Source organism: Eptatretus burgeri, chromosome 11 (genome assembly GCF_056783735.1).
Source record: "Eptatretus burgeri isolate ZD-2024b chromosome 11, Ebu_testis_v1, whole genome shotgun sequence".
Lineage (NCBI taxonomy): Eukaryota > Metazoa > Chordata > Myxini > Myxiniformes > Myxinidae > Eptatretus > Eptatretus burgeri.
Window position 1 is genome coordinate 85,979,004 of NC_140971.1, and position 22,787 is coordinate 86,001,790.

General features: G+C 45.7%; 2 non-coding genes across 2 annotated transcripts; both read right to left on the reverse strand.

Moving 5' to 3' along the window:
* Positions 1–3,649: 3,649 nt before the first annotated feature.
* On the reverse strand, positions 3,650–3,722 carry TRNAA-AGC (transfer RNA alanine (anticodon AGC)). Its single transcript has one exon. It is a non-coding gene; the product is annotated as a tRNA-Ala (tRNA).
* A 13,321-nt stretch (positions 3,723–17,043) lies between these two features.
* On the reverse strand, positions 17,044–17,116 carry TRNAA-UGC (transfer RNA alanine (anticodon UGC)). The gene has a single exon. It is a non-coding gene; the product is annotated as a tRNA-Ala (tRNA).
* Positions 17,117–22,787: the final 5,671 nt, after the last annotated feature.

A 22,787-nucleotide genomic window follows, 5' to 3' on the forward strand; every position in this document is an offset into this window, starting at 1 on the left:
TGATGTGTCTGTTTGTTTTTCACACCATCTATGAAGGCAATCTTTATTATTGTGATTATTAATGCAAAGTTGTGCACGAAAATATTTTAAGTCAACTGTGTGTTGAATGATTGTTTGGCGGTGCACAATCTCAACCCGTGTGTTTGTGTAAAATTATCCTCATTTCACATTCTTTACATCACTCGAGCACAGATAATAGACTCTTCTGCACTCGTGTCGACTGTGAGGAAAGATTTCTTGCTCAATCTCAAAATTTAACCAGAATCAGAGTAAAATGCCCTCGCTGAGCAATGAAGACTCTGACAAGAGCATCCGCTTCCGGATCTCCGGCCAATGTTTCTCAGGCGGCGAGTCCGGAGCGACCTTCGATTTCAACCACAACGAGCGGTTCTGCCTCGACCACTTCGACACTGACTTCGGCTCCATGAGGTGCGGTCGGGACAAGGGGGGCCCTGAGGGAAGCTGTGGAGGTGGTGATGCGAAGCTTCAGCAAACACACCCAGGTCGACGGACGTGGTGAGACACACCGACCTGTGGGCATGCCCTTTCAACAAAGTGACCAGGGCTCATGGCATACCTGCCAACATTTTTGAAGGAAAAGCGGTAGGCTGGCGTCGCACGCGTCCCTCGGGGGATCCGGGGGCATGCAACCCCGGAAATTTTTCAAAAACATGAAGCAAAATGGTGCAATATCCTGCATTTTCAGACCATAGTTAGCTGAAATATTTCAACATATTTTTAGAGTGAAAAAGAGAAAACTTAACATGGTTAAGTTGTTACATGGAACTCATTGTTACATGTATGTTACATGGTACTCACTGATCTTTATTTTTCTAAGACATCATGATCATCAGTCACGTTTCCATAAATTACTGACTCTCCAAGCTCCACATGTACAGTATGCGCCCATATGTGGACACAAGAGTTTACATAAACTCACTGATACATCTTTATGAATGAAATGACTGGCCACTCTGATTTCATAACATATTTACAGTTTACCTTACGCGAAGACTTGATATACTTGAACTCTGTTGTCCAACTTGGTTTAAACTCGTTGACCCAGCGTGGGAGTGGTTTTTTCTTTTCTGGTGTTTGCATTGTTGTCGTGCACTGAAGCGATGAGTACTCTCTGTTAACTGCAGTCTTTGATCATGAATGGAAAATGGCGCGTTGTCTTGAAATGAATGCCCACTGTTTCCTGTCGTCCCATTTGATTGGTCATGCTTAGTTTGGAAGCAATAACCAATCGCTAACGAGATAAGAAATCAAGGTCAGGCACAAGTTTTGTCGAATGTCGAAGCAGCCGCGTGTAATACGATCTTGGCAGTGAGAAACGAACACAAAACTGAAAAAAAACAACTATTTATTTTTTTCCAATAATAATTTCCAAATGCGGTATGTCTGACTTATAAAATCGGTATGGGTTGGGAGCTATAGAAAATCAGTTTGGGTTGGGAGCTATAGAAAATCGGTAGGGTACCGCGCAAATCGGTAGGGTTGGCAGGTATGTCATGGAGGCCATCATGATCACAATCGTAGTGTTAATAATCCTCTTGATCGTGACGGGGTGTGATGATCGTTCTCGTGATGGTTTGTGTCATGCTTTGTGATGGCCAAGGTGATGGTACTCATGGTCTCGTGTTGAAGATGTTGGTTGTCATTGATCTCATGATATTTGTGATATCTTGATAATGATGGCCTCATTCGTTGGTGTCAGAGAATTCATTGTTGTCAGAGAGTGAGATTCCAACCTGCAGCGAAAACAAAGCAGTGTTTTTTTGACGGAAATTCTTCAAAAAAAATTTCAGTGAGAATATTTTAATCTGCCATGGAGAACGAACTGCTCTTGTATAGAAAGAATGGGAATTATGAATGTTTTAATGTGACAGAGCAGGACCCACAGGTTGAGGGAACCGATGGAGCAGAACAACACTCGTTGCGCGACAGAGCCGATGGGGCAGAGCAGGAATGGCAGGAAAACACCAAGAAGGAAAAGAAAGAGAGGATGAGAGGGAAAGAAGAGAGGCAGGGATGAAGATCGAAATAGAGACTGGAACGGCAGAGTGGAAAGTCGAAGAGGATAAAAAGAAGGCTGAGAAGCAGAAAAGGGTGGCGGAAGGAACAAGATGAGGGTGGAGCAGATGAAATTGGAAACACACAGCAACAGGTAGCATCCAGCAAATTTTGGGAACGGGCCGGCGATTGTCACGGTTGATGTGTTCCCTCTGCTCAATGGTGCAAAGGAGGAGCTCACCCAAATAACAGAGGGCTGGGTCAGGATTCTTCCTGTTGGAGGTTACACATTTGGATGTGTGCGTTGTGAAATGGATTCCGCGATCCGACCACCTGAACCCGAAATGGAATACTCTTCAGAATAGACACGGTGCAAAGAGAATGATGAGTGTGACATATTGGGTAATGACGGGTTACTGCAACCACAGTGGGAGTCAGAGAGGGTTCAGGAGGATTTGCAATAGGAATGACGTGGCACAAAAGACTCCCACAAGAACTCCGAAGACTCGCACCATGGAGTTGGCATTGGTTGGGAATCATGAGGAGGGGGCCACACTGGCCATCCACGAGATGTTGCAGGAGCACAGGTTGAGTAAAATTGGAGTGCCAGGCCCAAAATCAAAGAGAGCACTTGCATGTGGAGCAGCAGGTAAATCGGTTGAAAGAATCACCTTGAGTGGGTTTATGTGTAAGCAGGGGGACAACTTTGTTTTTGGAATATTCAGTTGGAATCCGAGTGCTTCTGCTTCGCACCATTGACGTGGGCAACTGACTTTAAACAGTAGATATTTCGTGTATGCATTAAGACCCCTTACAACCCAAAATGATTGGAAGAAGAGAGAGAGAGTCCTCCCTTCCTCTGCTTTGCGGTGAGACCGTTGGGACACCTTTGTCAACCCCCAGAGTCGCAACATGTACCCACACCCTCCCTGGGTTTTTAGCTCACCTGGACTTTATTCAGGTGAACTTATGTGATTCAGCACTGTCCGTCGGTGATTGAGTGAACCAGTCATTCGGTCAGTCAGTCTGTCATTATCACTTCAGACATCATCGCTTGAACCAAACACACGATTTTAATGAAAGTTGGCCACAACCATCATGACCCATAATGTACCAAAATGAATCGACCACATCAAAATGTACGCTCATTAAAGGGTTCTTTGAGGACGGCAGATGTTGTACCACCCCAAAATAGGTATTTGCTCTCTTCTCCAAAAGGAAACACACAATTTTGATGAAACTTGATGACAGCCTTCATTACCCATGATGCACCAAAGTTTGTTCACAGAAAAAAAAAATATCACGGTCTTCGGGGCTTTGCGGGGGTTCGAGCCCCAAAATTTCTCGAGCATCAGAGAAAAATAAACAACCAAAAATTAATTTACTCCATATGTGGGGATCAAACCCACGATCTGAGGATTAAGAGTCCCATGCTCTACAAATGAGGAAGCCAGCAAGATATTGCTTTGTTCTATTGTGACAGCTTTTCAAAAGATGTATATTGAATTTCATTGGGAAAACGAAAAGTTTACACGTTGAAGTATTTCATTCATTTTGTCATGTTCACACGTTTTCATCTTGATTCCATTTCAGAACGATTAATTCACTGGTGAAATGTGAGAACATAAAATGATGGAGGATGCGGGCATCGATCCCACTACCTCTCGCATGCTAAGCGAGCGCTCTACCATTTGAGCTAATCCCCCTGATGTGTCTGTATTGTTTTTCACACCATTGATGAAGGCAATCTTTATTATTCTGGTTATCAATGCAAAGTTGTGCACGAAAATATTTTTGGTCAATTGTGTGTCGAATGATTGTTTGGCGGTGCACAATCTTAACCCGTGTGTTTGTGTAAAATTATCCTCATTTCACATTCTTTACATCAGTCGAGCACAGACAATAGACTCTTCTGCACTTCTGTCCACTATGAGGAAAGATTCCTTGCTCAGTCTCAAAATTTAACCAGAATCACAGGAAAATACCCTCGCTGAGCAATGAAGACTCTGACAAGACCATCCGCTTCACGATCCCCTGACGATATTTCTCAGGTGGCTAGTCCGGAGCGACCTTCGATATCAACCAGAATGAGTGGGTCTGCCTCGACCACTTCGACACTGACTTCTGCTGCAGGAGGTGCGGTCGGGACAAGGGGGGCCCTGAGGGAAGCTGTGGAGGTGGTGGTGCGAATCTTCGGCAAACACAACCAGGGCGACGGACGTGGTGAGACACACCGACCTGTGGGCATGCCCTTTCAACAAAGTGACCAAGGGTCATGGAGGCTGTCATGATCACAATGTTAGTGTTCATCATCGTCTTGATCGTGACGGGGTGTGATGATCGTTCTCGTGATGGTTTGTGTCATGCTTTGTGATGGCCAAGGTGATGGTACTCATGGTCTCGTGTTGAAGATGTTGGTTGTCATTGATCTCATGATATTTGTGATATCTTGATAATGATGGCCTCATTCGTTGGTGTCAGACAATTCATTGTTGTCAGAGAGTGAGATTCCAACCTGCAGCGAAAACAAAGCAGTGTTTTTTTGACGCAAATTCTTCAAAAAAAAATTTCAGTGAGAATATTTTAATCTGCCATGGAGAACGGACTGCTCTTGTATAGAAAGAATGGGAATTATGACTGTTTTAATGTGACAGAGCAGTACCCACAGGTTGAGGGAACCGATGGCGCAGAACAACACTCGTTGCACGACAGAGCCGATGGGGCAGAGCAGGAATGGCAGGAAAACACCAAGAAGGAAAAGAAAGAGAGGATGAGAGGGAAAGAAGAGAGGCAGGGATGAAGATCGAAATAGAGACTGGAACGGCAGAGTCGAAAGCCGAAGAGGATAAAAAAGAAGGTTGAGAAGCAGAAATGGGTGGCGGAAGGAACAAGATGACTGTGGAGCACATGATATTGGAAACACACAGCAACAGGGAGCATCCAGCAAAAGTCGGGAACGAGCCGGCAATTGTCACGGATGATGTGTTCCCTCTGGTCAATGGTGCGAAGGAGGAGCTCACCCAAATAACAGAGGGCTGAGTCAGGATTCTTCCTGTTGGAGATTACACATTTGGATGTGTGCGTTGTGAAATGGATTCCGCGATCCGACCAACTGAACCCGAAATTGAATTCTCTTCAGAATAGACAAGGTGCAAAGAGAATGATGAATGTCACATATTGGGTACTGATGGGGAACTGCAACCACATTGGGAGCCAGAGAGGGTTCAGGAGGATTTGCAATTGGAATGTCATGGAACAAAACTCTCTTTCGAGAACTCAGAGGACTCGCACCATGGAGTTGGCATTGGTTGGGAATCCTGATGAGGGGGCCACACTGCCCATCCACGAGATTTTGCAGGAGCACATGTTGAGGAAAATTGGAGTGCCAGGCACAAAATCAAAGAGAGCAATTGCATGTGGAGCAGCAGGTGAATCGGTTGAAAGAATCACCTTGAATGGGTTTATGTGTAAGCAGGGGGACAACTTGTTTTTGGAATATTTAGTTGGAGTCCGAGCGTTTATGCTTCGCACCATTGACGTGGGTAACTGCCTTTAAACAGCAGATAATTGGTGTGTGCGTCGAAACTCCTTACATCCCCAAAATGATCGGGAGAAGAGAGAGAGTCGTCCCTCGTGCTGCAATGCGGTGAGTCCCTTGGGACACCTTTGTCGACTGCCAGAGTGTGAAAATGTACCCAGACCCTGCCTGGGTTTTTAGCTCACCTGGACTTTATTCAGGTGAGCTTATGCGATTGATCACTGTTCCTCGCTGAGTGAGTAAATCAGTCAGTCGTCAGTCTATCTGTATCACTTCAGACATCATCGCCTGAACCAAACACGATTTTTATGAAAGTTGGCCACAACCATCATGACCCGTAATGTACCAAAATGAATCGATCGCATCAAAATCTGCGATTATTAAAGGGTTCAATGGGGACGGGAGATGTTGTGCCACCCCAAAATAGGTATTTGCTCTCTTCTCCAAAACGACACGCACAATTTTGATGAAACATGACGACAGCCTTCATTACCCATGATGTGCCAAAGTTTGTTCTCAGCAGAAAAAAAAATCAGGGCCTTCGAGGCTCTGCGGGGGGTTTGAGCCACAACATTTCTCGAGCATCAGAGAAAAAAAAAAAAAAAATATTAATTCATGCCAAACATGGTGGATCGAACCCACTACCTCAGTTGAAGAGTCCCATGCTTTTCCAAATGAGGAAGCCAAGGAGATATCATCTCATTCTATTATGACAGGTTTTCACAAGATGTATATTGAATTTCATTTGGAAAACGTTAAGTTTACACGTTGAAGAATTTAATTCATTTTGTCCTGTTCACGTTTTCATCTTGATTCCAATTCAAAAACATTAATTACCTGGTGAGATGTGAGAACATAAAATAATGGAGAATGCGGGCATCGATCCCGCTACCTCTCGCATGCTAAGCAAGCGCTCTACCATTAGAGCTAATCCCCCTGATGTGTCTGTTTGTTTTTCACACGATCTATGAAGGTAATCTTTTTTATTATGATTATGAATACAAAGTTGTGCACGAAAATATTTTAAGTCAACTGTGTGTCGAATGATTGTTTGGCGGTGCACAATCTCAACCCGTGTGTTTGTGTAAAATTATCCTCATTTCACATTCTTTGCATCACTCGAGCACAGATAATAGACTCTTCTGCACTCGTGTCGACTGTGAGGAAAGATTTCTTGCTCAGTCTCAAAATTTCAGCAGAATCAGAGTAAAATACCCTCGCTGAGCAATGAAGACTCTGACAAGAGCATCCGCTTCAGGATCTCCGGCTGATGTTTCTCAGGCGGCAAGTCCGGAGCGACCTTCGATTTCAACCACAACGAGCGGTTCTGCCTCGAACACTTCGACACTGACTTCGGCTGCAGGAGGTGCGGTCGGGACAAGGGGGGCCCTGAGGGAAGCTGTGGAGGTGGTGATGCGAAGCTTCAGCAAACACACCCAGGGCGACGGACGTGGTGAGACACACCGACCTGTGGGCATGCCCTTTCAACGAAGTGACCAGGGCTCATGGCATACTTGCCAACATTTTTTGAAGGAAAAGAAGTAGGCTGGCGTCCGGGGCATGCACCCCCGGAAATTTTTCAAAAAAATGAAGCAAAATGGTGCAATATCCTGCATTCTGAGACCATAGTTAGCTGAAATATTTCAACATATTTTTAGAGTGAAAAAGAGAAAACTTAACATGGTTAAGTTGTTACATGGAACTCATTGTTACATGTATGTTACATGGTACTCACTGATCTTTATTTTTCTAAGACATCATGATCATCAGTCACGTTTCCATAAATTACTGACTCTCCAAGCTCCACATGTACAGTATGCGCCCATATGTGGACACAAGAGTTTACATTAACTCACTGATACATCTTTATGAATGAAATGACTGGCCACTCTGATTTCATAACATATTTACAGTTTACCTTACGCGAAGACTTGATATACTTGAAATCTGTTGTCCAACTTGGTTTAAACTCTTGACCCAGCGTGGGAGTGGTTTTTTCTTTTCTGGTGTTTGCATTGTTGTCGTGCACTGAAGCGATGAGTACTCTCTGTTAACTGCAGTCTTTGATCATGAATGGAAAATGGCGCGTTGTCTTGAAATGAATGCCCGCTGTTTCCTGTCGTCCCATTTGATTGGTCATGCTTAGTTTGGAAGCAATAACCAATCGCTAACGAGATAAGAAATCAAGGTCAGGCACGAGTTTTGTCGAATGTCGAAGCAGCCGCGTGTAATACGATCTTGGCAGTGAGAAACGAACGCAAAACTGAAAAAAAACAACTATTTATTTATTTCCAATAATAATTTCCAAATGCGGTATGTCTGACTTATAAAATCGGGATGCGTTGGGAGCGATAGAAAATCGGTAGGGTACCGCGCAAATCGGTAGGATTGGCAGGTATGTCATGGAGGCCGTCATGATCACAATCGTAGTGTTAATAATCCTCTTGATCGTGACGGGGTGTGATGATCGTTCTCGTGATGTTTTGTGTCATGCTTTGTGATGGTCAAGGTGATTGTACTCATCGTCTCGTGTTGAAGATGTTGGTTGTCATTGATCTCATGATATTTGTGATATCTTGATAATGATGGCATCATTCGTTGGTGTCAGAGAATTCATTGTTGTCAGAGAGTGAGATTCGGACCTGCAGCGAAAACAAAGCGGTTTATTTTTTCACGCAAATTGTTGGAAAAAAATTTCAGTGAGAATATTTTAATCTGCCATGGAGAACGGACTGCTCTTGTGGAGAAAGAATGGGAATTATTACTGTTTTAATGTGACAGAGCAGTACCCACAGGATGAGAGAACCGATGGAGCAGAACAACACTTGTGGTGTGACAGAGCCGAAGGGGCAGAGCAGGAATGGCAGGAAAACACCAAGAAGGAAAAGAAAGAGAGGCGGAGAGGGAAAGAAGAGAGGCAGGGATGAATATCGCAATGGAGACTGGAACGGCAGAGTGGAAAGCTGAAGAGGATCAAAAGAAGGCTGAGAAGTTGTTTCATTCTATTCTGAGAGCTTTTCAAAATATGTATATTGAATTTCATTGGGAAAACGAAAAGTTGACATGTTGAAGTATTTCATTCATTTTGTCATGTTCACACGTTTTCATCTTGATTCCATTTCAGAACGATGAATTCACTGGTGAGATGTGTGAAGATAAAATAATGGAGGATGCGGGTATCGATCCCACTACCTCTCGCATGCTGAGCGAGCGCTCTACCATTTGAGCTAATCCCCCTGATGTGTCTGTTTGGCTTTTCACACAATCTATGAAGGCAACCTTTATTATTATGATGATTAATGCAAAGTTGTGGACGAAAATATTTGAAGTCAACTGTGTGTCAATTGATTGTTTGGCGGTGCACAATCTTCACCCGTGTGTTTGTGTGAAATTATCCTTATTTTATATTCTTTACATCACTCGAGCACAGACAATAGGCTCTTCTGCACTCGTGTCGACTGTGAGGAAAGATTCCTTGCTCAGTCTTAAGATTTAACCAAAATCACAGAAAAATACCCTCGCGAAAGGCCCAGTCACACCTTGACGTTTTTGTCAGCTTATGCCGATTTTTGCAAAAATTTGTGTAAAACGCTGGTACACGTCAAATACGTTATGGGTACGTTTTGTATATGTTGAGACCCCGCAGAAAAACACTGCCATAAGTGGTAGTACGCTGGCTTTAAACGTTGAACTTTTGGGTTTTCCTCAAATTTTTTCATGCTTGAAATTTTACGACGTATGCCGGCGTATGACTCACGTTCTGCTGCGCTGGCCATAAGTTGTAGGCACGTTATGCAATCGTTAACACACGTTGAAACACGTTACTTGTAAGTTACTCATCAGTCGAAACATGTGGAGGTAATGGTTAGCTTACCCGAAACTTATTTCTAACCTATGAGTAACGTTTTGTGAGCACGCAACACGAACGTTGTTCACACTTTGCAACACGTTACTTGAAAGTACTACGACAACTACCACTACTACCACTACTACTACTACTACTACCAACATCGACATCACTAGATTCTCTCGAACTACTACTACGACTACTACTACTAATAACATCGACATCATTAAATTCTCTCGAACTACTTCTACTACCACTACTACTACCAACATCGACATGACTAAATTCTCTCGAACTACTACTACTACGACCATCGACATCACTAAATTGTCTCGAACTACTACTACTACCAACATCAGGTCAGGTCAGGTATGGGAGCATGTGCCAGAACAGCACGTCGCTGCGTTCACTTTCCGCCGGTACTCCAGGGGCCTCCGTCTGGCCATCCCCCAGGCAGATGCCAGGCCCATCCCCATCTCCTTGAGATGATGGTCAACCTGTTGCAACCATTAGGCACGTGGTCGACCCACTGGCCTCCTCCACTCATGAGACTCCCTCACTGAGAGAATCTGGTGAGCAGGATCAGAGTCAGGAAAATGAGCCACATGTCCATACAGCCGCAACTGACGCTCACGGACTATGCAGGTAACAAATCTCATCCGAGTCTCTCTCAGCAACCGCTCGTTGGACACAAAATCCGACCAGCGATAGCCAAGGATTCTCCGAAGAGACCTGGTACCAAAGGAATTAAGTCTCCGTCTCAGATCCTTGGTCAGAGTCCAAGTCTCGCACCCATAGAGCAAGACTGGAAGTACCAAGGACCTGAAGACTCGGACTTTCGTCCTCCCGCACAGGTACCGGCAGCGCCACACCCCATGATCCAGTGAATTCATGACTCCCCAGGCCCGACCCAGACGTCTATTGACCTCTGACTCGCAGCCAGTAGAGACATGAATATCACTGCCAAGGTAAGTGAATCTCTCCACGACCTCAACATCCTCACCACAAACAGACACAGACAGGACAGCAGCATCCAAGATGTCACCGAAAGCCTGGATCTTAGTTTTGACCCAAGAAACCCGTAATCCCAACGGCTCCGACTCCTCATTCAGCACCTCGAGGGCCCCCAAGAGGATGTCTAAAGTCTCCGCAAAGATGACTGCATCATCTGCAAAGTCAAGGTCCGAGATCTTGACATTCCCAAATGACGCACCGCAACTTGATCTCTCCGACATCCTCCCTAGAATCCAGTCCATACAAGTGCTGAAAAGTGTGGGGGCAAGTACACATCCCTGACGAACTCCAGTAACAACTGGAAATAAGTCAGAGATGGTACCACCACACTTCACAGCACTCTCAGTACCAGAGTAGAGTTCAGACATCAGATCGATCAGTTTTGGTGGCACCCCACGAAGACCAAGAATCCTCCAGAGGACATCCCGATTCACTGAATCGAACGCTTTACAGAGATCAACATAGGCTGCAAGCAGCCCCTGCCGAAACTCTCGTCTGCGTTCGGTGAGGACACGAAGTGCAAGGATACGGTCAATCGTTGACCTCTTTGGTGTAAAGCCTGACTGCTCTGGACGCTGGTGCTCAAGCAGATGGTGGCGAACCCTATCGAGAATTATCCGAACAAAGACCTTGCCCGGCACTGAGAGCAGCGTCACCCCTCGGCAGTTGTTGCAGTCTTGGCGATCACCCTTCCCTTTCCAGAGAGGGACAACAAGGCCCCTCTTCCAGTCAGTTGGGATGATGCCTGTGTTCCAGGCAGAGCACAAAACTGCATGCAACGACACGAGTGCAGCATTTCCACCAGCCTTGAGAACTTCGGCATGGATGCCACAGATCCCTGGAGCTTTGCCCCGTTTCAACTGGTTCACCGCAGCCCGTGTTTCCACAAGCGTAGGTGGACCACAGTTGATTCGAGGGTCAGCAACAGGGATTGTAATACCCTTGACGTCCAACTCGACAGTTGGGGGATCAGCCTGGTACAACCGCTCAAAGTAACCGGCCCAGCGGGCCTTCACTTCAGACTCCTCTGTGAAGAGCCTACCACTCTCTGCTCGAACTGTAGTGCTCCGAGGGATGGGCTTGGATGAACGTAATGCGCGAATTCCCCTGTAAGCGGGACCAGAATCACCTGTTCACAGGTGATGCTCTACCCCCTCACAGATTCCTCGCACATAGGCCTCCTTGTCCACCCTCAGTGCACGTACAGTTTTACGCCTCAGCTCCCTGAACAGCTCAGCTCTGCCATTCAGCCTGGCCCTGCGACTCTGGTCAATGGTATCCAGTGTCCCTTGAGAGACAAAATTCTTCTTTGCCCTGCGGTGAGCTCCAAGGCATCCACCGGCAAAATCAAGGACGGTGGTCTTGAAGGCGCTCCACAACTCTTCAGGACCCCCCAAAGCACCCAGACCCCCCAAGTGTCCACTCAGCCTGTTCGCAAACTCCTCAGCTACTCTCTCATCCCTGAGCTTGGCAACATCCAGCCTCGGCTGGGATGGTACCATTCTCCAGGATTTAAGGTGCAGCTTTAGAGTTGCTACAACAAGCCTGTGGTCAGTATTGAGGAACTGAGCACTCCGGTAGACCCTGCAGTTCTGGATCATCCTCCAACAACCGTCAATGAGGACATGGTCAATCTCCTTTGCCACACCGCCAGCGTTGGAATACCAAGTCCAGAGATGAGCTTGTGGGCGCTGAAACCATGAACCAGCCACCCTAAGTCCATGACTTCTTGCAAAGTCAAGGAACTTAGTGCTATTCTAGTTCATAGTTCCTGACCCATGGGGACCAACACACACCTCATAACCATCCCTATCAGTTCCAGTTGATGCATTGAAATCCCCCAAGACTAGAAGTGTATCTCGTCTGGGGCACTGATCAACCACAGACTCGAGTGTGCCGTAGAATGCATCCTTCACGGTGAGATCACTCGCCTCAGTCGGAGCATAAACAGAGACCAGGGAAATGACACCTAAGGAGTGACGAATCCTTAATCTCATAATACGCTCGTTGACCGGTGTTACCTCAATTATCATTGGGGCCAGCTTATTGGACACAGCTACAGCAACTCCTTGGGTATGGTAACCATCAGAGCGACCAGACCAATAGTAGGTGTAACCACCCACCATTATCTCGCCGCAATCCGGTCTCCGAACCTCAGAGAGAGCTGCAATCCCGATGTCCAAACGCTTGAGCTCAGATGATAACAGAGACAGGTGATCATCCTCTCTTAGGGATAGGACATTCCAGACACCCACCCGAAGGGACCGCCTCAGGTTAACCCAAGGAGACCGCCGTCTGGTGGACGACACCTCAGCACCACTCCGACACACTCTCCCGCAATCTGACCCAGGGATGTTAGCCAGTGGTTTCCCTCCTATCAAAGATTGGGGGCCCCGAAGGCTTTGCCCCAATCCCGTCATCCGGTGAGCTGCCCTGCGAAGGGAAGCTGCACAGGAGGTACTCCTACGAAGTGGGTTTTCAGATTTTTTTGCGTTTTTGCGTTTTGCGGAATGAAGGGTTTTACGGTGGCCGGAGTGCAAATCCGGCCACCAACCTCCTAATAAGAAGTGACCCAACTGCAGGAGGACGTCCGCAGACACAGTTGGGCACGAGATATGGATGGCCGTTGGCTCACAAGGAGCTCCTCCACCCTTTGACAGGTTTTGTTTTTAATCCTGCTGGGTGTCCATATCCAAACACCCTCCTCACCAGAAAACCTGGTGGGGGAGACGGTTTAGTCGCCGACAACCCGACCATGGAACAGGTTAGTACAGGTTTACATGGTACCTGTAGCAGGTCACAGATCGAACCTGACCTGACATACGACATCGACCAACATCGACATCACTAAATTCTCTCGAACTACTACTACTACCAACATCGACATCACTATATTCTCTCAAACTACTCCCACTGCAACTAGTACTTCTACTACTACTGCTAACATCGACATCACTAAATTCTCTCGAACTACTACTACTACCTACATCGACATCACTAAATTCTCTCGAACTACTACTACTACCAACATGGACATCACTTAATTCTCTCGAACTACTACTACTGCTACTCGTACTACTACTACTACTACTGCTAAGATCAACATCACTAAATTCCCTCGAACTACTACTACTACTACTACTACTACTACTAATAACATCGACATCACTAAATTCTCTCGAAATACGACTACTACTACTACTTCTACTACTGCCACTGCCAGTGACATTGACATCTACTCAACGTGGAGTCAGGAACACTGGCGGGTTCCTCTTGTGAAGCCCATTTGTATATACCAATTCCCCTAAACGCTGCCAATACGCCAATATACGGTAGCTGTAAGTTAGAAACACCTTCAGTAAGTTCTGTGGTCATCCGGAAGACATCAATCAAATTCGTCTGCATCCGCCAATGTGCGTTTGAGATACGTCACACATAGGTTCAAAGCACGCTACTCAAAGGTTCAAAGCACACTACTAATATGTTCAAAGCACGTTACTCATAGGTTAAAAATTAAGTTTCAGGTATGCTAAACATTACCTCGACGTGTTTTGACTTATGAGTAACTTACAAGTAACGTGTGGCCGACGTGTGTAAACGATTGCAGAGCGTGCCGAGAACTTACGCCAGCGTATGCGGAACTTGTGAGCCATACGTCGAGTACGTCGTAAGATTTTCAGCATGCTTGAAATTTCATGACGTAGTAGACGCACCACGTAATATGACAGCGTACTTCATTGTTTTTCTTTGTGCTGCTAACGTATACTCAACTTACCCATCCCGTATTTGACGTATCCCAGCGTTTTAGACACATTTTTCATAGGTCGGCATACGCTGGCTAAATCGTCAAGGTGTGACTGCGATGTCGACACTTCCAATTTTCAGGCGGTTATGATTTAAATCGGCGAGTGGCAGGTTTTTAACAGAGAACGCCAAGACTTCGTCGGCGATACGTGCAGCACACTATGACGAAGTTAAACTAATCGTTGGGCATAGTTTGTGAACACCGACAACAGGCGAAGCATTCGTTGGTGTAAGTTATCTTTAACACAAAGAAACGTTCTGTGCCCGTTACTAATACGTTATGCATCCGACCAACACGTTATGAAGACGACCAAAACTTAAAAAAAAGTCAAAACTTCAGCGTACGCCAACGTTTTACGTGCGTTTTTATACGTTGCCATTCCTGGCTAAAATGTCAAGGTGTGACTGGGCCTTAAGTAATGAAGACTCTGACAAGAGCATCCGCTTCAGGATCGCCGCCCGATGTTTCTCAGGCGGCGAGTCCAGAGCGACCTTCGATTTCAACCACAACGAGTGTGGTTCTGCCTCGACCACTTCGACACTGACTTCGGCTGCAGGAGGTGCGGTCGGGACAAGGGGGGCCCTGAGGGAAGCTGTGGAGGTGGTGGTGCGAAGCTTCAGCAAACACACCCAGGGCGACGGACGTAGTGAGACGCACCAGCCTGCGGGCATGCCCTTTCAACAAACTGACCAAGGGTCATGGAGGCCGTTATGAATGCAGTGGTGGAGTCAATAATCCTCTTGATCGTGTCGGGGTGTGATGATCGTTCTCGTGATGGTTTCTGTCATGCTTTGAGAAGGCCAAGGTGATTGTACTCATGGTCTCGTCTTCAAGATGTTGGTTGTCATTGATCTCATGATATTTGTGATATCTCGATGATGATGGTATCATTCGTTGGTGTCAGAGAATTCATTGTTGTCAGAGAGTGAGATTCGGACCTGCAGCGAAAACAAAGCGGTTTAATTTTTTGACGCATAATTGTTGGAAAAAAATTTCAGTGAGAGAATTTTAAACCGCCATGGAGAATGAACTGCTCTTGTGGAGAAAGAATGGGAATTATTATTGTTTTAATGTGTCAGAGCAGGACCCACAGGATGAGAGAACCGAAGGAGCAGAACAACACTCGTGGCGTGACAGAGCCGAAGGGGCAGAGCAGGAATGGCAGGAAAACACCAAGAAGGAAAATAAAGAGAGGCTGAGAGGGAAAGAAGAGAGGCAGGGATGAAGATCGAAATAGAGACTGGAACGGCAGAGTGGAAAGCCGAAGAGGATAAAAAAGAAGGTTGAGAAGCAGAAAAGGGTGGCGGAAGGAATAAGATGAGTGTGGAGCAGATGATATTGGAAACACACAGCAACAGGTAGCATCCAGCAAAAGTCGGGAACGAGCCGGCAATTGTCACGGATGATGTGTTCCCTCTGGTCAATGGTGCGAAGGAGGAGCTCACCCAAATAACAGAGGGCTGAGTCAGGATTCTTCCTGTTGGAGATTACACATTTGGATGTGTGCGTTGTGAAATGGATTCCGCGATCCGACCAACTGAACCCGAAATTGAATTCTCTTCAGAATAGACAAGGTGCAAAGAGAATGATGAGTGTCACATATTGGGTACTGATGGGGAACTGCAACCACATTGGGAGCCAGAGAGGGTTCAGGAGGATTTGCAATTGGAATGTCATGGAACAAAACTCTTTCGAGAACTCAGCGGACTCACACCATGGAGTTGGCATTGGTTGGGAATCCTGATGAGGGGGCCACACTGCCCATCCACGAGATTTTGCAGGTGCACAGGTTGAGGAAAATTGGAGTGCCAGGCACAAAATCAAAGAGAGCACTTGCATGTGGAGCAGCAGGTGAATCGGTTGAAAGAATCACCTTGAATGGGTTTATGTGTAAGCAGGGGGACAACTTGTTTTTGGAATATTCAGTTGGAGTCCGAGCGTTTATGCTTCGCACCATTGACGTGGGTAACTGCCTTTAAACAGCAGATAATTGGTGTGTGCGTTGAAACCCCTTACATCCCCAAAATGATCAGGAGAAGAGAGAGTCGTCCCTCGTGCTGCTTTGCGGTGAGTCCTTTGGGACACCTTTGTCGACTGCCAGAGTGTGAAAATGTACCCAGACCCTCCCTGGGTTTTTAGCTCACCTGGACTTTATTCAGGTTATCTTATGCGATTGATCACTGTCCGTCGCTGAGTGAGCAAATCAGTCAGTCGTCAGTCTATCTGTATCACTTCAGACATCATCGCTTGAACCAAACACACGATTTTTATGAAAGTTGGCCACAAACATCATGACCCATAATGTCCCAAAATGAATCCATCGCATCAAAATCTGCGATTAGTAAAGGGTTCGATGGGGACGGGAGATCTTGTACACCCCAAAAGAGGTATTTGCTCTCTTCTCCAAAACGACACACACAATTTTGATGAAACTTGACGACAACCTTCATTACCCACGTTGTTCCAAAGTTTGTTCACAGCAGAAAAAAAATCAGGGTCTTAGGGGCTCTGCGGGGGGTTTGAGCCACAACATTTCTTGAGCATCAGAGAAAAAAACAACCAAAGATTAATTCATGCCAAACATGGGGGAATGAACCCACAACCCTCGGTTGAAGAGTCCCGTGTTTTTCCAAATGAGGAAGCGAAGGAGATTTTATCTCTTTCTCTTATGACAGGTTTTAACAAGATGTCTATTGAATTTCATTTGGAAAACGTTAAGTTTCCACGTTGAAGAATTTAATTCATTTTGTCATGTTCACGTTTTCATCTTGATTCCAATTCAAAAACATTAATTACCTGATGAGATGTGAGAACATAAAATAATGGAGGATGCGGGCATCGATCCCGCTACCTCTCGCATGCAAAGCGAGCGCTCTACCATTTGAGCTAATCCCCCTGATGTGTCTGTTTGTTTTTCACACGATCTATGAAGGCAATCTTTTTTATTATGATTTTTAATGCAAAGTTGTGCACGAAAATATTTTAAGTCAACTGTGTGTTGAATGATTGTTTGGCGGTGCACAATCTCAACCCGTGTGTTTGTGTAAAATTATCCTCATTTCACATTCTTTACATCACTCGAGCACAGACAATGGACTCTTCTGCACTCGTGTCGACTGTGAAGAAAGATTTCTTGCTCATTCTCCAAATTTAATTAGAATCAGAGTAAAATGCCCTCGCTGAGCAATGAAGACTCTGACAAGAGCATCCGCTTCAGGATCACCGGCCAATGTTTCTCAGGCGGCGAGTCCAGAGCGACCTTCCATTTGAACCACAACGAGCAGTTCTGCCTCGACCACTTCGACACTGACTTCGGCTGCAGGAGGTGCGGTCGGGACAACGGGGGCCCTGAGGGAAGCTGTGGAGGTGGCGGTGCGAAGCTTCAGCAAACACACCCAGGGCGACGGATGTGGTGAGACACACCGACCTCTGGGCATGCCCTTTCAACAAAGTGACCAGGGCTCATGGCATACCTGCCAACCTTTTTTGAAGGAAAAGAGGTAGGCTGGCGTCGCATGCGTCCCTCGGGGGTCCGGGGCATGCACCCCTGGAAATTTTTCAAAAACATGAAACAAAATAGTGCAATATCCTGCATTTTGAGACCATAGTTAGCTGAAATATTTCAACATATTTTTTGAGTGAAAAATAGAAAACTTAACATGGTTAAGTTGTTACATGGAACTCATTGTTACATGTATGTTACATGGAACTCACTGATCTTTATTTTTCGAAGACATCATGATCATCAGTCACGTTTCCATAAATTACTGACTCTCCAAGCTCCACATGTACAGTATGTGCCCATATGTGGACACAAGAGTTTACATAAACTCACTGATACATCTTTATGAATGAAATGACTGGCCACTCTGATTTCATAACATATTTACAGTTTACCTTACGCGAAGACTTGATATACTTGAACACTGTTGTCCAACTTGGCTTCAACTCGTTGACCCAGCGTGGGAGTGGTTTTTTCTTTTCTGGTGTTTGCATTGTTGTCATGCACTGAAGCGATGAGTACTCTCTGTTAACTGCATTCTTTGATCATGAATGGAAAATGGCGCGTTGTCTTGAAATGAATGCCCGCTGTTTCCTGTCGTCCCATTTGATTGGTCATGCTTAGTTTGGAAGCAATAACCAATCGCTAAAGAGATAAGAAATCAAGGTCAGGCACGAGTTTTGTCGAATGTCGAAGCAGCAGCGTGTAATACGATCTTGGCAGTGAGAAACGAACACAAAACTGAAAATAAACAACTATTTATTTATTTCCAATAATAATTTCCAAATGCGGTATATCTGACTTATAAAATCGGGATGCGTTGGGAGCTATAGAAAATCGGTAGGGTTGGCAGGTATGTCATGGAGGCCGTCATGATCACAATCGTAGTGTTAATAATCCTCTTGATCGTGACGGGGTGTGATGATCGTTCTCGTGATGGTTTCTGTCATGCTTTATGATGGCCAAGGTGATTGTACTCATGGTCTCGTGTTGAAGATGTTGGTTGTCATTGATCTCATGATATTTGTGATATATTGATAATGATGGCATCATTCGTTGGTATCAGAGAATTCATTGTTGTCAGAGAGTGAGATTCGGACCTGCAGCGAAAACAAATCGTTTTTGTTTTGACACAAATTGTTCAAAAAATATTTCGGTGAGAATATTTTAATCTGCCATGGAGAATGAACTGCTCTTGTGGAGAAATAATGGGAATGATGACTGTTGTAATGTGACAGAGCAGTACCCACAGGATGAGAGAACCGATGGAGCAGAACAACACTCGTGGCGTGACAGAGCCCATGGGGCAGAGCAGGAATGGCAGGACAACACCAAGAAGGAAAAGAAAGAGAGTCTGAGAGGGAAAGAAGAGAGGCAGGGATGAAGATCAAAATGGAGACTGGAGCGGCAGAGTGGAAAGCCGAAGAGGATGAAAAGAAGGCTGAGAAGCAGAAAAGGGTGGTGGAAGCAACAAGATGAGGGTGGAGCAAATGATATTGGAAACACACAGCAACAGGAAGCATCCAGCAAAAGTCAGGAACGAGCCGGCGATTGTCACAGTCGATGTGTTCCCTCGGCTCAATGGTGCGAAGGAGGAGCTCACCCAAATAACAGAGGGCTGGGTCAGGATTCTTCCTGTTGGAGGTTACACATTTGGATGTGTGCTTTCTGAAATGGATACTGCAATCTGACCATTTGAATCCCAAATGGAATACTCTTCAGAATAGACACCGTGCAAAGAGAATGAGTGTCACATATTGGGTACTGACGGGTCACAGCAACCACAGTGGGAATCAGAGAGGGTTCAGGAGGATTCGCAAAAGGAATGTCGTGGCACAAAAGCCTCCTTCAAGAACTCCGAGGACTCGCACCATGGAGTTGGCATTGGTTGGGAATCCTGCTGAGGAGGCCACACTTCCCATCCACGAGATTTTGCAGGAGCACAGGTTTTGGAAAATTGGAGTGCCATCTCAAAATCAAAGGGAGCACTTGCATGTGGAGCAGCAGGTAAATCGGTTGAAAAATCACCTTGAATGGTTTTATGTTTAAGCAGGGGGACAACTTTGTTTTGGGAATATTCAGCTGGAGTCCGAGCGATTCTGCTTCAGACCATTGACGTGGGCAACTGCCTTTAAACAGCAGATATTTGGTGTGTGCGTTGATACCACTCACATCCACAAAATGATTGGGAGAAGAGAGAGTCCTCCCTTCCTCTGCTTTGCGGTGAGTCCCTTGGGACAGCTTAGCAAATCCCCAGAGTCTCAACATGTACCCAGACCCTCCCTGGGTTTTTAGCCCACCTGGACTTTATTCAATGCTATGGAGCACTTTTCGCCGGTGAGTGAGTGAATCAGTCAGTCGGTCAGTCAGTCTGTCTGAATCACTTCAGACATCATCGCTTGAACATAACACGATTTTAATGAAAGTTGGTCACAACCATCATGACCCATAATGTCCGAAAAGGAATCGACCGCATCAAAATCTATGCTCATTCAAGGATTCGATGGGGACGGCAGATGTTGTACTACCCCAAAATAGGTATTTGCTCTCTTCTCCAAAACGACACGAACTATTTTGATGAAACTTGACGACAGCCTTCATTACCCATGATGTACCAAAGTTTGTTCACAGCAGAAAAAAAATCAGGGTCTTTGGGGCTCTGTGAGGGGATTGAGCCCCAAAATTTCTCGAGCATCAGAGACAAATAAACAACCAAAAATTAATTCACACCAAATTTGGGGGTCAAACCCACAACCTGAAGATTTCGAGTCCCATGCTTTTCCAATTGAAGTTGCCAGGAAGATATTGTTTCATTCTATTATGACAGCTTTTCAAAATATGTATATTGAATTTCATTCTGAAAAAGATAAGTTTACACGTTGAAGTATTTAATTCATTTTGTCATGTTCACACGTTTTGATCCAAATTCCATTTCATAACTCTGAATTCGCTGGTGAGATGTGAGAAAATAAAATAATGGAGGATGTGGGCATCGATCCCACTCCCTCTCACATGCAAAGCAATCGCTCTACCATTTGAGCTCATGCCCCTGATTTATGTGTTGGGCTTTTCACACCTTATATGAAGGCAATCTTTATTATTCTGGTTATTAATGCAAAGTTTGCACGAAAATATTTTTGGTCAACTGTGTGTCGATTGATTGTTTTGCGGTGCACAATCTTAACCCGTGTGTTTGTATAAAACTATCCTCATTTCACATTCTTTACATCACTCGAGCAGAGACAATAGGCTCTTCTGCACTCGTGTTGACTATGAGGAAAGATTTCTTGCTCAGTCTCAAAATTTAACCAGAATCACAGGAAAATACCCTCGCTGAGCAATGAAGACTGACAAGAGCATCCGCTTCATGATCTCCGGACAATATTTCTCAGGCGGCGAGTCCGGAGCGACCTTCGATTTCAACCACAACGAGTAGTTCTGCCTCGACCACTTCGACACTGACTTCGGCTGCAGGAGGTGCGGTCAGGACAAGGGAGGCCCTGAGGGAAGCTGTGGAGGTTGTGGTGCGAAGCTTCGGCAAACACACCCAGGGCTACGGACGTGGTGGGACACACCGACCTGAGGGCATGTCCTTTCAACAAACTGACCAAGGGTCATGGAGGCCATCATGATCACAGTAGTGGTGGCAATAATCCTTTTGATCGTGACGGGGTGTGATGATCGTTCTCGTGATGTTTTGTGTCATGCTTTGTGATGGTCAAGGTGATTGTACTCATGGTCTCGTGTTGAAGATGTTGGTTGTCATTGATCTCCTGATATTTGTGATATCTTGATAATGATGGCGTCATTCGTTGGTGTCAGAGAATTCATTGTTGTCAGAGAGTGAGATTCGGACCTGCAGCGAAAACGAAGCGGTTTATTTTTTCATGCAAATTGTTGGAAAAAAATTTCAGTGAGAATATTTTAATCTGCCATGGAGAACGGACTGCTCTTGTGGAGAAAGAATGGGAATTATTACTGTTTTAATGTGACAGAGCAGTACCCACAGGATGAGAGAACCGATGGAGCAGAACAGCACTTGTGGTGTGACAGAGCCGAAGGGGCAGAGCAGGAATGGCAGGAAAACACTAAGAAGGAAAAGAAAGAGAGGCAGAGAGGGAAAGAAGAGAGGCAGGGATGAATATCGCAATGGAGACTGGAACGGCAGAGTGGAAAGCTGAAGAGGATCAAAAAAGGCTGAGAAGCAGAAAAGGGTGGCGGAAGGAACAAGATGAGGGTGGAGCAGATGATGTTGGAAACACACAGCAACAGGTAGCATCCAGCAAAAGTCGGGAACGAGCCGGCGATTGTCACGGTCGATGTGTTCCCTCTGCTCAATGGTGCGAAGGAGGAGCTCACCCAAATAACAGAGGGCTGGGACAGGATTCTTCCTGTTAGAGGTTGCATGTTTGGATGTGTGTGTTGTGAAATGGATTCCGCAATCCGACCACCTGAACCCGAAATGGAATACTCTTCAGAATAGACATGGTGCAAAGAGAATGATGAGTGTCACATATTGGGTGTTGACGGGTTACTGCAATCACAGTGGGACTCAGAGAGGGTTCAGGAGGATTCGCAATTGGAATGTCGTGGCACAAAAGCCTCCTTCAAGAACTCCGAGGACTGGCACCATGGAGTTGGCATTGGTTGGGAATGCTGAGGAGGAGGCCACACTGCCCATCCATGAGATTTTGCAGGAGCACAAGTTCTGGAAAATTGGAGTGTCAGGCCCAAAATCAAAGAGAGCACTTGCATGTGGAGCAGCAGGTAAATCGCTTGAAAGAATCACCTTGAATGGGTTTATGTGTAAGCAGGGGGACAACTTTGTTTTTGGAATATTCACCTGGAGTCCAAGCACTGCTGCTTCACACCATTGACATGGGCAACTGCCTTTAAACAGCAGATATTTGGTGTGTGCGATGATACCACTCACATCCACAAAAAGATTGGGAGAAGAGAGAGTCCTCTCTTCCTCTGCTTTGCGGTGAGTCCCTTGGGACACCTTTGCAAGCCCCCAGAGTCGAAACATGTACCCAGACCCTCCCTGGGTTTTTACCCACCTGGA